Raw genomic sequence first — 13,907 nt, 5'->3', positions numbered from 1 at the left:
GGCATACTTTAGCTATGTGGCCAAGCCTGCCACATGTTCTGCATTCTTGGTTTTTAAACCAACACTGGTTCTGATCGTGTGTTGTCTTTCCACAACGATAACATTTTACAGTACTCAAACCCAATTTATTTGTACTGAGTTCCGGTGACCGTAGCTGCATTACTGCCGTGCCTCTCGCTGTGGCCTCGTGCGCTACTGCCATAGTGACCGCTTTCTCAAGCGTCAGCTCATTCTCCTCGAGCAGTCGCTTTTGTGTATCTTCTTTTAATAATCCACACACAAATCTATCCCTTAGCGCGTCTGTCAGTCCCGTTCCAAACTGACAGTACTTTGCCAGCTTACGCAATTCCATTAAATATTCAGCATTGCTTTCATCCTTCAGCTGCCTTCTGCTGTAAAATTTAAATTGTTCCGCTAGCATCAGCGGCGTGGGGTTTAGATGATTTTTCAGGACAGTAACAATCTCCTTGAACGTCTTATCCGCCGGTTCATCTGGTGATAAAAGGTGTTTCAATTGCCCGTATGTCTTCGCACCCATTAAGTTCAATAAAGTAAGTGCTTTCTCTGCATCTGCGATTTTATTTGCTTTACAATAATTTTGTATGCGTTCTACATACATGGCCCAATCTTCGATGTCGCCATCAAAGGTATCAATGTTCCCATGTTTAGGCATCGTTGCAATTTATTTTATCCCAAGATGGCGGTCTTCACCCACTGGCTGCAATGGCGTTTGGCGTGCCGCTGCTGCTCCCCTTTCCCAGCGGTTAGTAACTCCCCCGACGCTGTCTCCGCTTCACCGCGGCTCCCTCGGGCATTCGCGCTTCCCCGATGTTGCGCCTCGCAGCCCTTCTTGCAGCCCGGTTATTAGCATCGGCTGCGTTCGCCTTCACCGCGGCTCTCGCGCCTTCAGTCGCCCCAGACGCTGCGCCTTTTTGGCCCGAAAGCGGCCCGGCCCTTATCACCAGCCGCGATCGATGTCCCCGTGCTGCGCCTTTCGGCCCGAATGCGGCCCGGCCCTTATCTCCGGTCGCGATCGATCTCACCGCCCTTATTCCTCCGTCTTCCTCCCCCCGTCTGTACAGCCAACGCGGCTGACTTTCTGCTCGCGTCGCTGACCGGCTTACCCACTACCGAGGTAGAAAGAAGATAGCTGACTGCCGCTGATGGAGGCTTCGAGTTCAGGATGTCTTCTGCACTCCGGGTTCTCGATGCCTGCCGCGCGACGTGTCTTCCAGCAGGGTGATGAGGGTGGATGCCTCTCTTCGACGCCCGTTCTGTGGACGAAGCCGCCGTGGATATAAACTGCCGCAGGGTAAGAATCGGACTCGTCGCCACTGTTAAGTCTGTGTGTTCCAGTTGTATTAAGATTAATTACTGACACAGACTACAAGAATGAAGTTCAACAGGTCTTTACTAGTTGGAGGTCAGGACTATACTAAATACAATATCACTACACAGTACTTATATACCGGTGGTCACCACCGGTATTACGTATACAGCAGCCAGAGAAAGTAGTACATCTCTTAAGGTGGAACAGGCTTAAGTTCTCTTAAGGTGGAACAGGTTACATACACCACACATAACAACTGCCACAACAACAACAACTTGCATTTAGATGCTATTCCTCATGTGCAGGAAGAAGACTCAATGCTTTATAAGAAGGAGGATGGGGATATGATGGGCACTGAGCATGGGGAAAGTCAAGGAGAATACAAAGGTCAGGATGGAGAAGCTAAGCAAGGTTGACATAAACATTTCAGTAGCATCGAGGTGGGCGCTAAAGAAAGGTCTTAGGAACATAGGAATGAGAGTAGGCCAGTAAGACCCTCGAGCCTGTTCCGCCATTTAATGAGACCATGGCTGATCTGCTACCTAACTCCATATACCCGCCTTTAGCCCATATCCTTTAATACCTTTGGTTAACAAAAATCTATCAATCTCAGATTTAAAATAAACAATTGAACTAGCATCAATTACCATTTGTGGACGAGAGTTCCAGACTTCTATCACCCTTTGTGTGTAGAGGTGTTTCCTAATTTCACTCCGGAAAGGTTTATCTCTAATTTTCAGACTAGAATTTCTCTATCTACCCTATCTGTTCCCTTTAATATCTTGAAAACTTCGATCAGATCACCCATTAACCTTCTAAATTCCAGGGAATCCAACCCTAATTTGTGTAAGCTCTCCTCGTAATTTGACCCTTGGAGTCCGGGTATCATTCTGGTAAACCTACGCTGCACTCCCTCCAAGGCCAATATATCCCTCATATGGTGTGGTGCCCAGAACTGCTTACAGTACTCAGGGTGTGGTCTAACCAGGGCCTTGTATAGCTGCAGCAGAACTTCTACCCCTTGTATCCTAGTCTTCAACTCCACTTTCGTGCCCAATCCCTATATCCCTTGATTCCCTTAAAGTCCAAAAATCTATCCAACTCAGCCTTGAATACACTCAATGGGCAGGATTTTGATTGGGCCGTGGAGGCGGGATTGGAGGCGTGCGGGTGGTTAAAATTGCAAAAACTGGCGGGCGGGTCCGACCCCGACTCCATCCCGCCTCCACGCAATTTTCAAAAATTCATGTCTGATGCTCCCGACTCCGTCCCGCCTCCAACAGGCAGGATAAGCTCTAAATTGCCTCTATAATGCCATTTTGAATGGCCATTGCGATTTTAACCCTTTTCCCACATGAAACACGCCTGGTGGGAAACATGACGGTAAAACCTGGCGGGAGCACAATTGGATTGCTGACTATCAGCTGCAGATCAACCATTAAAGAGGAGATTTGATCAGCCATCATTTGCAGTTGGCAGGACTTTGTAGTCTCAGGTCTGGGGGAACTTTTAGAAGGCATAACCACAGCTGTGGGAGTTTGGAGCCTGACACCCATCTCCAGTGTGACCTCCTGGGAAACCCCTCTCGCCACCTTCACTGAGCGCTTCCTCAACTGAGGCATCTACCAGAAGCATGGGAGCCATTTATTTCCTTCCCTTCTGGATATTAGATGAGGCCGAACAACAGCAGCAACAACAACAGCAGCCCCAACAGCAGCAGCAACAACAACAGCAGCCCCAACAGCAGCAGCAAAAACAATAGCACCCCCAACAGCAGCAGCAACAACAGGCGCACCAAGCTGCTGCTCACCCACCTGAAGATGCACAGGCCAGAAGGGGCCAGCGCATGGAAGCCCGTCGGCGCAGGAGATACCCCCCAAACAAGGTCTACAGGCATAGCGTCAGCTATCTCAACATATCTGAGCAGCAGTGCCAAAGGTGGCTCCGACTTTCGCGAGAGGTAGTAGGTGACATCTGCGCAATGCTGCAACAAGACCTGCAGGCCAGAGGACCAGGTGGACAACCCTTACCAGTGGCCATCAAAGTCACCACCGCACTCAACTTTTTTGCCTCAGGCTTGTAGGATTCGCAAAATTGCGCTTCATATTATAAAGGGTCGAATGGCAGAAGAGGCCATGATTTTTAAAGACAGTTTTAAAAGAAGCCCAGAAAAAGGGGCATTCAAAATGGCTGCCAAACCCCGTGATCAGCTTATTGGGACACTTTAAAATGGTTCCTGCAAATCCTCAGACAGCTTTGTGGATTCAGCCCAAAGTAAGTTCTGGAAGCCGTTTCTGAGAGAACGAAACCAGACACCCACATATACATATAGTTTGGATGCAGATCCAGTTGAGATCGGCCTGTAGATAAAGGCCATCTAAATGTAGACCCAGACAAAAGGGAACAGTTTCATATTCATGAGAAGAGCATCAAGGACCCGTTAAGGACATCACCAGGACATTAAAAACAATGAAGGTCATTCCAGACCAGAGATGGGCCATTACCGGCCATCCAAGAATAATTTAAAATATAATAACTACCCCGTTGTGCAACAAGCCCGCCAAAAGTTAAACAAATACTAACCTGATTTGGCACGAGATAAGGGCTTCTGGAAAAGAAGTATAATTGGGTGAACACACGGGTAGAACGGGACCCAGAGAACGACAGGAGACACAGGAGACACGCTCGTCAGTTTTCCAGCTTGCAGGCCTGTCCAGCTTTTGAGCTGGGTAAAGAGGAGTCGCTTCGGGAGAAGATCAGTGGGACTCCTCTCCATCGACGGAGAGGAAGGAGAAGAAGGCCAAACTGCCATCAAGAAGACCGTTCGAGCCGGCATCCCACCCCGGGGTCAAACATCGGGAGATCATCGACCAACCCCGGGCCGTTGATGAAAACGAGAGGCCATCGACCCGCTCCAGGCTCGGGTGAAGAGACAAAATCAAACTACAGAAAGAACCTGACCGGGGTCGAGCCGACGATCCCCGACCCCGCCGACATCCAGGCCAGCCGGTGTCCAGCCGCCCCCGACCCCCACCTCAGGAGAGAGGTGTGGCGCAGCTCGTTGGGGCTCCACGATCCACGTAGAGATGGGACGCCTGAAAGGACCAAACGCAGACTGGTTCAAAAACCTTGCACTTCCTAGTTGGATTGGTGAGCATGTTTGTGGCCCTCCATAATCAGATCCAGATAGGTTTAAGGGGGTGGATATTTAAGGGTATAATTAACATGAGTTGTTATCCCTCGATGTTCCGTGTGTTTCCCTATTTCATGATGATTTTTGTAGAGTATAAGATGCCTGTATTTGCCTTAGTTGGTATTGTGTCGTTATGATTTGTTTGTGGTTTTTTCCCTCCCATGTACTCTCTTATTTGCTTGCATTTGATTTGTGTTTCCATATGCAATAAAATTTCATTTTGTTTCATCAAACTTGGTCTATAAGAGTTTTCTCTACATTGTAGTTCCTGCCCCAAAGTCCAGAGTATAGAATCTAAGGGGCGAGTGGGTCGAACCACTCAAGGTTTTACTGTGCAAGAGAGAGAGGCCTCTAGAGAGAGAAACCTCTGCGATCTAAAACCCCTTACAGGCTCATTCCAGGGATCAGCAGCAGGCATCAGCGGCATCTCCCAGGCGGCCGCACACACTTGCATCACGCAGGTAACCGATGCCCTCGCGCACAATCACATCCATTTGACCAAGGATCGAGCAAGTGTCACGGTATGTGCGGTTGGATTAGCTCCTCTGGCAGGCTTTCCAAGGGTGCAGGGTATTGTTGACTACACACATGTGGCCCTTAAGGCACCCCATCACAATCCAGGTATTTTTGTCAACCACAAGGGCTTCCACTCCCTTAAAGTTCAGCTGGTGTGTGACCACAAGAATGAAATTTTGCATGTTTGTGCCAAGTACCCTGGCAGTTGCCATGACTTCTTCATACTGCGCCAGTCTAATGTGCCTCCGCTATTCAGTCCGCCAGACCAACTAAATGGATGGCTTCTTGAAGACAAGGGCTATCCCCTGAGGATGTGGCTAATGACGCCATTGAAGAGACCATCCAACGAAGCTGAGGAGAGCTACAACTCCAGCCACATGTCCACCAGAGCCATGGTTTGCTGAAGGTGTGCTTCAGATGCCTGGATAGATCAGGGTGTGGAGATGCCGGAGTTGGATCAGGTGGAGCCCTGCAGTACTCAGCAGCCAGTTTCTCCAGAATCGTCATGGTTTGCTGTGCACTTCACAACGTGGCACAGCGTCGTGGCATGCAGATTCATGAGGACCAAGTGGCTCCTCACATAGCCTCTTCAGATGAGGAGGAGGAGGAGAGCAAAAATGAACATCCTGCAGAGGCCCATCAACCAGCGGCAGCAGTACACGAGAACATAGCTGCCCGGGATGCAAGGAACGCATTCATCTTGGCCAGATTTGCTTAGCCTAGCCACTCAAGCAATTTTGCCTCACACCTTCTTACCTGAGCATCGACAATGGCCACGAACCAGCTGATTCCTAGCAATTTGACCACCATACTTAAAATTGCAAGTAATCATAAGCCATCAATGTGGAAGTCCCATTTGAGAAATGACACACGCCACAACTATAGCAGTAACCATCAGATTTTTTATGTACATGATTCATATGATGGCTTTTACACATAAAACATCAAATTTCACCCAAGTGACTACCCTTGTGATTATTTGTGCAGTATCTTTCTCTTACGCGTGCTCCTACGTGGTGCTTCCCCTGTGGCTTCAGCAGATGTGGAGGCCCCTTGCTCACTTTCTTGCTACTCCTGTCTTGACACCTTTGGCGGGCGTCTTCTGGGGTGGCGAACCTGTGATGGCTCATCAGCAGTCTGCTGCTCCTGCGGCTGTGCAGGGGTTGAGACGCCTATCTCACTTGGGTATGTACTTCGGTGGGGCTCTGACTGAGGGTTCTGCAGTGGCATCGAAGTGTGAGTGCTTGGAGAGAGAGTCCCCACATCCTTGATGTCTGCCACCAGCTTCCCTCTCATGGGTCAGGTCCATCTCAGTGCTTGCAAGTGGATTGAGAGCATATTGCTGCACATAGCAGGGGTCATGGGGACCCGTATCTGCACTGGCAGTCCTACTCAGAGGGACTGCCATGAAGGTCTGGTTTCTCTGTTCAATAGCTGACCATCGCTCCTCCAGAGATGTCAGTCTATTCTGAACACTCACCATGTTTTCAACACTCGAGCGACTTAGCTCCTCCATGCCCGTACCCATCCTCTCCTCTACTGTAGCCATCCTTTCCACGGAGGTTGCCATCCTTTCCGTGGTGATGCGTTCATACGCCAATGTCTCCACAAACGCTCTGCTCATGTTTGCTATGGACTCCTCCATTCGCTCCACACTCGCAGCGACCCTGGAGACAAAATCTGCCAGAGACTCCTGCATAATTTCCTAGAGTGCCATCACCTCTGATACTGTGGATGGGCTCAAAGGCAAAGGGTCGACATGCAGCTGAGCCAAGCTGGCAGAATCCTGCATCCTCCGGCTAGGACTCTCCACTGCTGTCCCTGTCTCCACAATCTGCTGATGCTCACTTGTGAGCGTGATACACCAGGTGACAACACTACTCTATGTCCCGAAGGTCCCACCGAGGTGTGAGTGTCTGCGCTGGTGCTGGGTGCACTGAATTCTGCTGATGCTGCGCCCTCAGAGGATGCAGCTTCCTCTGAGGAGTCTGGAGGCTCAGTCTGTTCCTCCTGGCTAGTGGGGACGGATGCTTGCGATGGTCCTGTGGGGGAGCAAAGGAAAGAGTCAGAGATGTGATGCCAAGGTTACATGCACATTGCATATTGCAGATGGTCATTAGTCCATCTGTTAGAGCTTCCGAAACATTATCAGTGACTCATGCAATGTCAATGAGAGATGGAAAACTATTCTGTCACCAGCTTGGTGTGATGCACCCGTCTGTTCGTCCCCCACATGCACGTCATCCTCCAGCCCTACGATCTCCAGGACGGCCTCCTCCCAGGGGGTGAGGTGGGCTACTGATGGTGGCCCTCCTCCTGTTCTCGCTCGTTCTCTTTTAATGTGAGCTCTCTTTTCCTGCAATGAGGGAGACAAGTGGAGGTTGATTGAGAATGAAGGAGTGAGTGTAGAGAATCCATAGCATAGATGCTTAGAAGGAGACAAAGATGGAGTGAGGTGGCAAGACCAAGGGCCCTCCCTGTGTGTTGTCAGTTGTTTTCATAGCATCACAACGATAGGGAGTGTGAGGGCTGCATAGTCGAACAGTTAGGTGAATGTGACCATAGAGAGAGAGGGAATGGGTAAGGGTGCATGGATGTTAGTGTCAAGTGGGATGTGGAGGAAGAGAAACATACAAAAATAGAAACATAGAAGATAGGAGCAGGAGTAGGCCATTCGGCCCCTCGAGCCTGCTCCGCCATTCAATGCGATCACAGCTGATCATCCAAATTCAGTACCCGGTCCCTGCTTTCTCCCCATACCCCTTGATCCCTTTAGCATTAAGAAATATATCCAACTCCTTCTTGAATATATTTAATGTATTGGCCTCTACTGCCTTCTGTGGTAGAGAATTCCACAGGTTCACCACTCTCTGGGTGAAGAAATTCCTCCTCATTTCTGTCCTAAATGGCCTACCCCTTATCCTTAGACTGTGACCCCTGGTTCTGGACTCCCCGACCATCGGGAACATCCTTCCTGCATCTAGTCTGTCCAGTCCTGTCAGAATTTTATAAGTTTCAATGAGATCCCCTCTCATTCTTCTAAACTCCAGCGAGTACAAGCCCAATCGTCCCAATCTCTCCTCATACATCATTCCTGCCATCCCAGGTATCAGCCTGGTGAATCTTCGCTGAACTCCTTCCATGGCAAGAACATCCTTCCTCAGATAAGGCGACCAAAACTGCACACAATACTCAAGATGTGGTCTCACCAAGGCCCTGTACAACTGCAGCAAGACCTCCTTGTTCCTGTACTGAAACCCTCTCGCTACGAAGGCCAACATACCTGTTGAGTCTGTGTTTTCCAAATGTAGTTATGCTGAATAACTGGACACAGACAACAGAATACTTAAACAGGTCTTTAGTAATTGAGGGTCAGGGCTGAACTGAAATACAAACTGCTCCACAGAGTTTATATACCGGTATGGTCACCACCGGTACTACAATATACAGGAGCCATCAGAAAGTAGTTCATCACCTTAAGGTAGTCTCTTAAGGTGGTACAGGTTACATACACTACAATTCCTCCCCTTTTAGCTTAACAGTGTACACCCCAATTTAAACATAACATGGATTATATATATACAACTTTCATACAAAACTGTTCAAAGATTCAGTCTCTGAGGAGGCCTCCTGATCCGGGCCGGATAACGCAATTCAGGGGTCTCTGGTTCTTGTTGCTGGGGTGACTCATCCATTTGATCTCTTATGGATTGAACATCATCATGTACGTTCGAGTCTGAGGTAGATGCTACAGGCTCAATAACTTCTTCAACTGGTGTCTCTGCCGTAGACATGGGGTCGACCCTTGTTCTCGATTCCACAAGTTGGTCAGCATGATGTCGTATTACGTTCTCACCGACGTCTACCGTGTACATCAAGGGTCCTTGTCGGGCACGAATTGTTCCGGATTGCCATTTATCATTCCTATAGTCCCTGGCCAACACTGGTTGTCCTATTTTGAAACTCCGAGTGCCCTTGTTATTTACGTGCTGGAATTGTTTGTTTTTGACTTCCCTACGCACATTGGGTTTTAACAAATCCAATCGGGACCACAACCTCCTGTTATAGAACATTATTGCAGGGCTTTGATTTGTCACTGCATGCGTGGTGTTTCGATATGCCATCAGGAAATTGTCCACCTTGTGTTGTAGTGGAATATGGTCTTCGCTCATGGCCTTTACCGCCTTTTTGAACATTTGTACAAATCTCTCGGCCAACCCATTTGTAGCCGGATGATATGGGGCAGATGTATAGTGTTTCACCCCATTCTTCTTCATGAATTTCTGGAATTCTTCTGACACGAACTGTGGTCCGTTGTCTGAACATATTTGTTCCAGCAGCCCATTCCTTGCAAATATGGTTCTTAGAACTGCGGTCGTCTTTTCAGAGGTAGTGGTCGACATCTTAATCACTTCTGGCCATTTAGAATGTGCGTCTACCGCTATCAAAAACATGGAATCCATGAATGGACCTGCAAAGTCGATATGCACACGTTGCCATGGGGTTGAAGGCCATTCCCAAGGATGCAGCGGTGCAATTGGAGGTGCATTTTGAACTTTTTGGCACCCTGAGCAGCTTTTAGTCAGATCCTCTATTTGTTTGTCGATACCTGGCCACCACACATAAGCCCTAGCAAGGCCTTTCATCTTGACTCCCCCCAGATGACCTTCATGCAGTTCCTTCAGAACTCTCTCCCTTAATTTAGGAGGAATAATCACCCTTGTTCCATACATCAATGTTCCTTGACAGACGGACAGCTGCTCTCGTCTGGCTGAGAATGCTGGTAACAGTGGTTCGCCATGTGTTGGCCATCCCTTCACTGTCAAATCGTAGACCCGAGACAGTGTCGGGTCGTTTCTGGTCTCTCTCTCAATACTCGCATTGGTGACTGGTAAGCATTCGATGATGGTCGAGTGAAATATCTCGACAGGGTCAACTGCCGGTGCCTCTTCCGCTGTAGGTAGTGGCAGGCGTGACAGCCCATCAGCATTACCATGTTGCTTTGTACCTTTGAATTCGATATCATATTGATGTGCCCCTAGGAAAAGGGACCATCTCTGAAGCCTCTGCGCCGTCATAACCGGAACACCCTTCTTAGGGTTAAAGATGGAAACCAACGGCTGGTGATCTGTCAGCAGCGTAAACCTTTGGCCTTGCAGGTAATGGTTAAATTTCTTAACTCCCCACACGAGGCTGAGAGCCTCCCTATCTATCTGAGCATAGTTGCGCTCAGCGGAGGTCAATGATCTGGATGCTAACGTGACTGGCCTTTCCAAGCCATTTGGCAACTTATGTGAGAGCACTGCCCCGATACCATATGGAGAAGCATCACAAGCTAAACGAATAGGCAGCGTTGGGTTAAAGTGAGCCAACACTTCCTTAGAGGTGATCAGTGCCTTGCTTTTTTGAAAAGCCCGCTTACAGTCCTCGCTCCACTTCCATGGTACTCCCATTTGCAAAAGAGTGTTCAGCGGGTGTAACACCCTGGATAAATTTGGAAGAAACTTGTGGTAATAGTTAATCAACCCAAGGAACGACCTCAACTGGGATACGTTTTCCGGAGCGGGAGCTTTCACAACAGCTTCGATCTTGTCAGGTGACTTATGAAGCCCCTCCTGGTCAATGACGTGACCGCAGTACGAGATTCGCTTCTGAAAGAACTCACATTTCTGGCGATTAACTCTGAGTCCATATTCTTTCAATCTGGTGAGCACCTGCTCCAAATTCGCGAGGTGTTCCTTATCATCATCTCCTGTAATCAGAATGTCGTCCAGGTAGCATTGTGTGCCTGGAATTCCCTGTAATACCTGCTCCATGGCCCTTTGCCAAATTGCTGGAGCCGATGCCACTCCAAAAACCAGTCTATTATACCGATATAAGCCCTTATGTGTGTTGATCGTGAGATACTGGCGTGACGCTTCATCAACTTCCATCTGTAAGTACGCCTGCGCCAGGTCTATCTTGGTGAAGTGTTTCCCGCCAGACAGCGAAGCGAAGATATCCTCAATCCGCGGAAGCGGATATTGCACCGTGTGAAGAAACGGATTAACAGTGATCTTGAAATCGCCACAGATGCGAACCTTCCCAGGTTCCCCCGGCTTGTTGCTCAACGAACGCTTCATGACGGGAACAATGGGCGTGGCCCATTCGCTCCAGTCCACCTTTGACAGTACTCCTGAACATTCTAGCCCTTCCAGCTCTGCTTCCACAGCAGGTCGTATCGCTTTGAAAAATTTTGGGTTTGCATGTTCTTCAACCTTGATGTTTGCCGTAATTCCTTTCAGTGTTCCCAGTCCCTGTTGGAACATCTCCTTAGCATCGTCCAATATTTTGGACAGTCGTTTAGGTTTGACATCGTCCTCTTTACAGGAATCTACAGTTAGTGCTTGTAAGGAATGCCAGTCCATATTTATTCTCCGGATCCATTCCCGTCCCAGTAGTGGTGGACCTCCCTCAGGTAACACATACAAGTCCATTCCCTGACTTTCTTTAAGAAGTCACACAACACCAGGTTATAGTCCAACAGCTTTATTTGAAATCACAAGCTTTCGGAGCGCTGCTCCTTCTTCAGGTGAAGTGGAGAAATGCATAAAGACACAGCTTATATAGTCAGAGAATCATGTCAGATGTTTACAGGTAACCTTTCCAACTGCCATTTATCGCACCTCGGCAGAGAGATAATCACAGCAGTCAAAGGTGTGAATCGTGTCCAAACAGGTCAGTCAGGGAAACATTACATCAAAGAACAATGAGGTGGGGTCACAAGGGGTCAAATATTGCAGATGCTGGGGTCTGTATGAAAAACAAAAAAACAGACAAAAAACATTTTTTTTGGCTGGAAATCACAGCAGGTCCGGCCGCATCTGTGTAGAGAGAACAAGCCAATGTCGACTTGAGTCTGGATGACCCTGCATCAGGTGGGGTTACATGTAGCGTGACATGAACCCAAGATCTCGGTTGAGGTCATCCTCATGAGTGCGGAACTTGGCTATCAGTTTCTGCTCGACGATTTTGCGTTGTCGTGTGTCTCGAAGGCCACCTTGGAGAATGCTTACCCGAAGATCGGAGGCTGAATGTCCTTGACTGCTGAAGTGTTCCCCGACTGGGAGGGAACACTCCTGCCTGGTGATTGTTGCGCGGTGTCCGTTCATCCGTTGTCGCAGTGTCTGCATGGTCTCGCCGATGTACCATGCTCCGGGGCATCCTTTCCTGCAACGTATGAGGTAGAGAACGTTGGCCGAGTCACATGAGTATGTACCATGTACCTGGTGGGTGGTGTCCTCACGTGTGATGATGGTATCTGTGTTGATGATCTGGCATGTCTTGCAGAGGTTGCTGTGGCAGGGTTGTGTGGTGTCGTGGTCGCTGTTCTCCTGAAAGCTGGGTAATTTGCTGCGAACGATGGTCTGTTTGAGGTTAGGCGGCTGTTTGAAAGCGAGTAGTGGAGGCGTGGGGATGGCCTTAGCGAGGTGTTCGTCGTCATCGATGACATGTTGAAGGCTGCGAAGAACATGGCGTAGTTTCTCCGCTCCGGGGAAGTACTGGACGACGAAGGGTGCTCTGTTGGTTGTGTCCCGTGTTTGTCTTCTGAGGAGGTCTATGCGATTTTTCGCTGTGGCCCGTCGGAACTGTCGATCGACGAGTCGAGCGTCATATCCCATTCTTACAAGGGTGTCTTTCAGTGTCTGTAGGTGTCCATCGCGTTCCTCCTCGTCTGAGCAGATCCTGTGTATTCGCAGGGCTTGTCCATAGGGGATGGCTTCTTTAACGTGGTTAGGGTGGAAGCTGGAGAAGTGAAGCATCGTGAGGTTGTCCGTGGGCTTGCGGTAGAGTGAAGTGCTGAGGTGTCCGTCTTTGATGGAGATTCGTGTGTCCAGGAATGAGACTGATTCTGAGGAGTAGTCCATGGTGAGTTTGATGGTGGGATGGAACTTGTTGATGTTATTGTGTAGTCTTTTCAGTGATTCTTCGCCGTGGGTCCATAGGAAGAAAATGTCGTCGATGTATCTGGTGTATAGCGTTGGTTGGAGATCCTGTGCAGCGAAGAAGTCTTGCTCGAACTTGTGCATGAAGATGTTTGCGTATTGGGGTGCGAATTTGGTCCCCATGGCTGTTCCGTGTGTTTGGGTAAAGAACTGGTTGTCGAAGGTGAAGACATTGTGGTCAAGGATGAAGCGGATGAGTTGTAGGATGGCGTCTGGAGATTGGCTGTTGTTGGTGTTGAGTACTGAGGCTGTCGCAGCGATGCCGTCATCGTGGGGGATACTGGTGTAGAGTGCCGAGACGTCCATCGTGGCGAGGAGTGTTCCTGGTTCAACTGGTCCGTGGGTGCTGAGCTTCTGTAAGAAGTCTGTAGTGTCGCGACAGAAGCTGGGGGTTCCCTGTACGATGGGTTTCAGGATGCCCTCGACATATCCAGAGAGGTTCTCACACAGGGTTCCGCTGCCTGATGCGATAGGACGTCCAGGTGTGTTGGCTTTGTGTATCTTTGGGAGGCAGTAGAAGTCTCCCACGCGGGGAGTACGTGGGATGAGAGCATGTAGGATGCTTTGAAGGTCTGGATCGAAGGTTTTGATCAGTCTGTTGAGTTGGCGGGTGTGTTCTTTGGTCGGATCTGCGGGTAACTGTCTGTAGTGTTCCTGGTTGTCCAGTTGTCGGTATACTTCTTTGCAATAGTCCGTTCTGTTCTGTATGATGATGGCACCTCCTTTGTCTGCTGGTTTGATGACGATGTTGCGGTTGGTCTTGAGAGCGTGGATGGCGTTGCGTTGTGCTCGGGTGACGTTCTGGACTGTCTTGTGAGTGCGGCTGATGAATCTGGCGTTGATGCATCTCCTGACAGCTTGAGCATACATGTCAAGCTTAGGG

This window comes from Somniosus microcephalus, chromosome 9 (genome assembly GCF_052327205.1).
Source record: "Somniosus microcephalus isolate GS21.2 chromosome 9, FLI_Smic_1.0, whole genome shotgun sequence".
Classification (NCBI taxonomy): Eukaryota; Metazoa; Chordata; class Chondrichthyes; order Squaliformes; family Somniosidae; genus Somniosus; species Somniosus microcephalus.
This window is presented reverse-complemented; position numbering follows the sequence as displayed.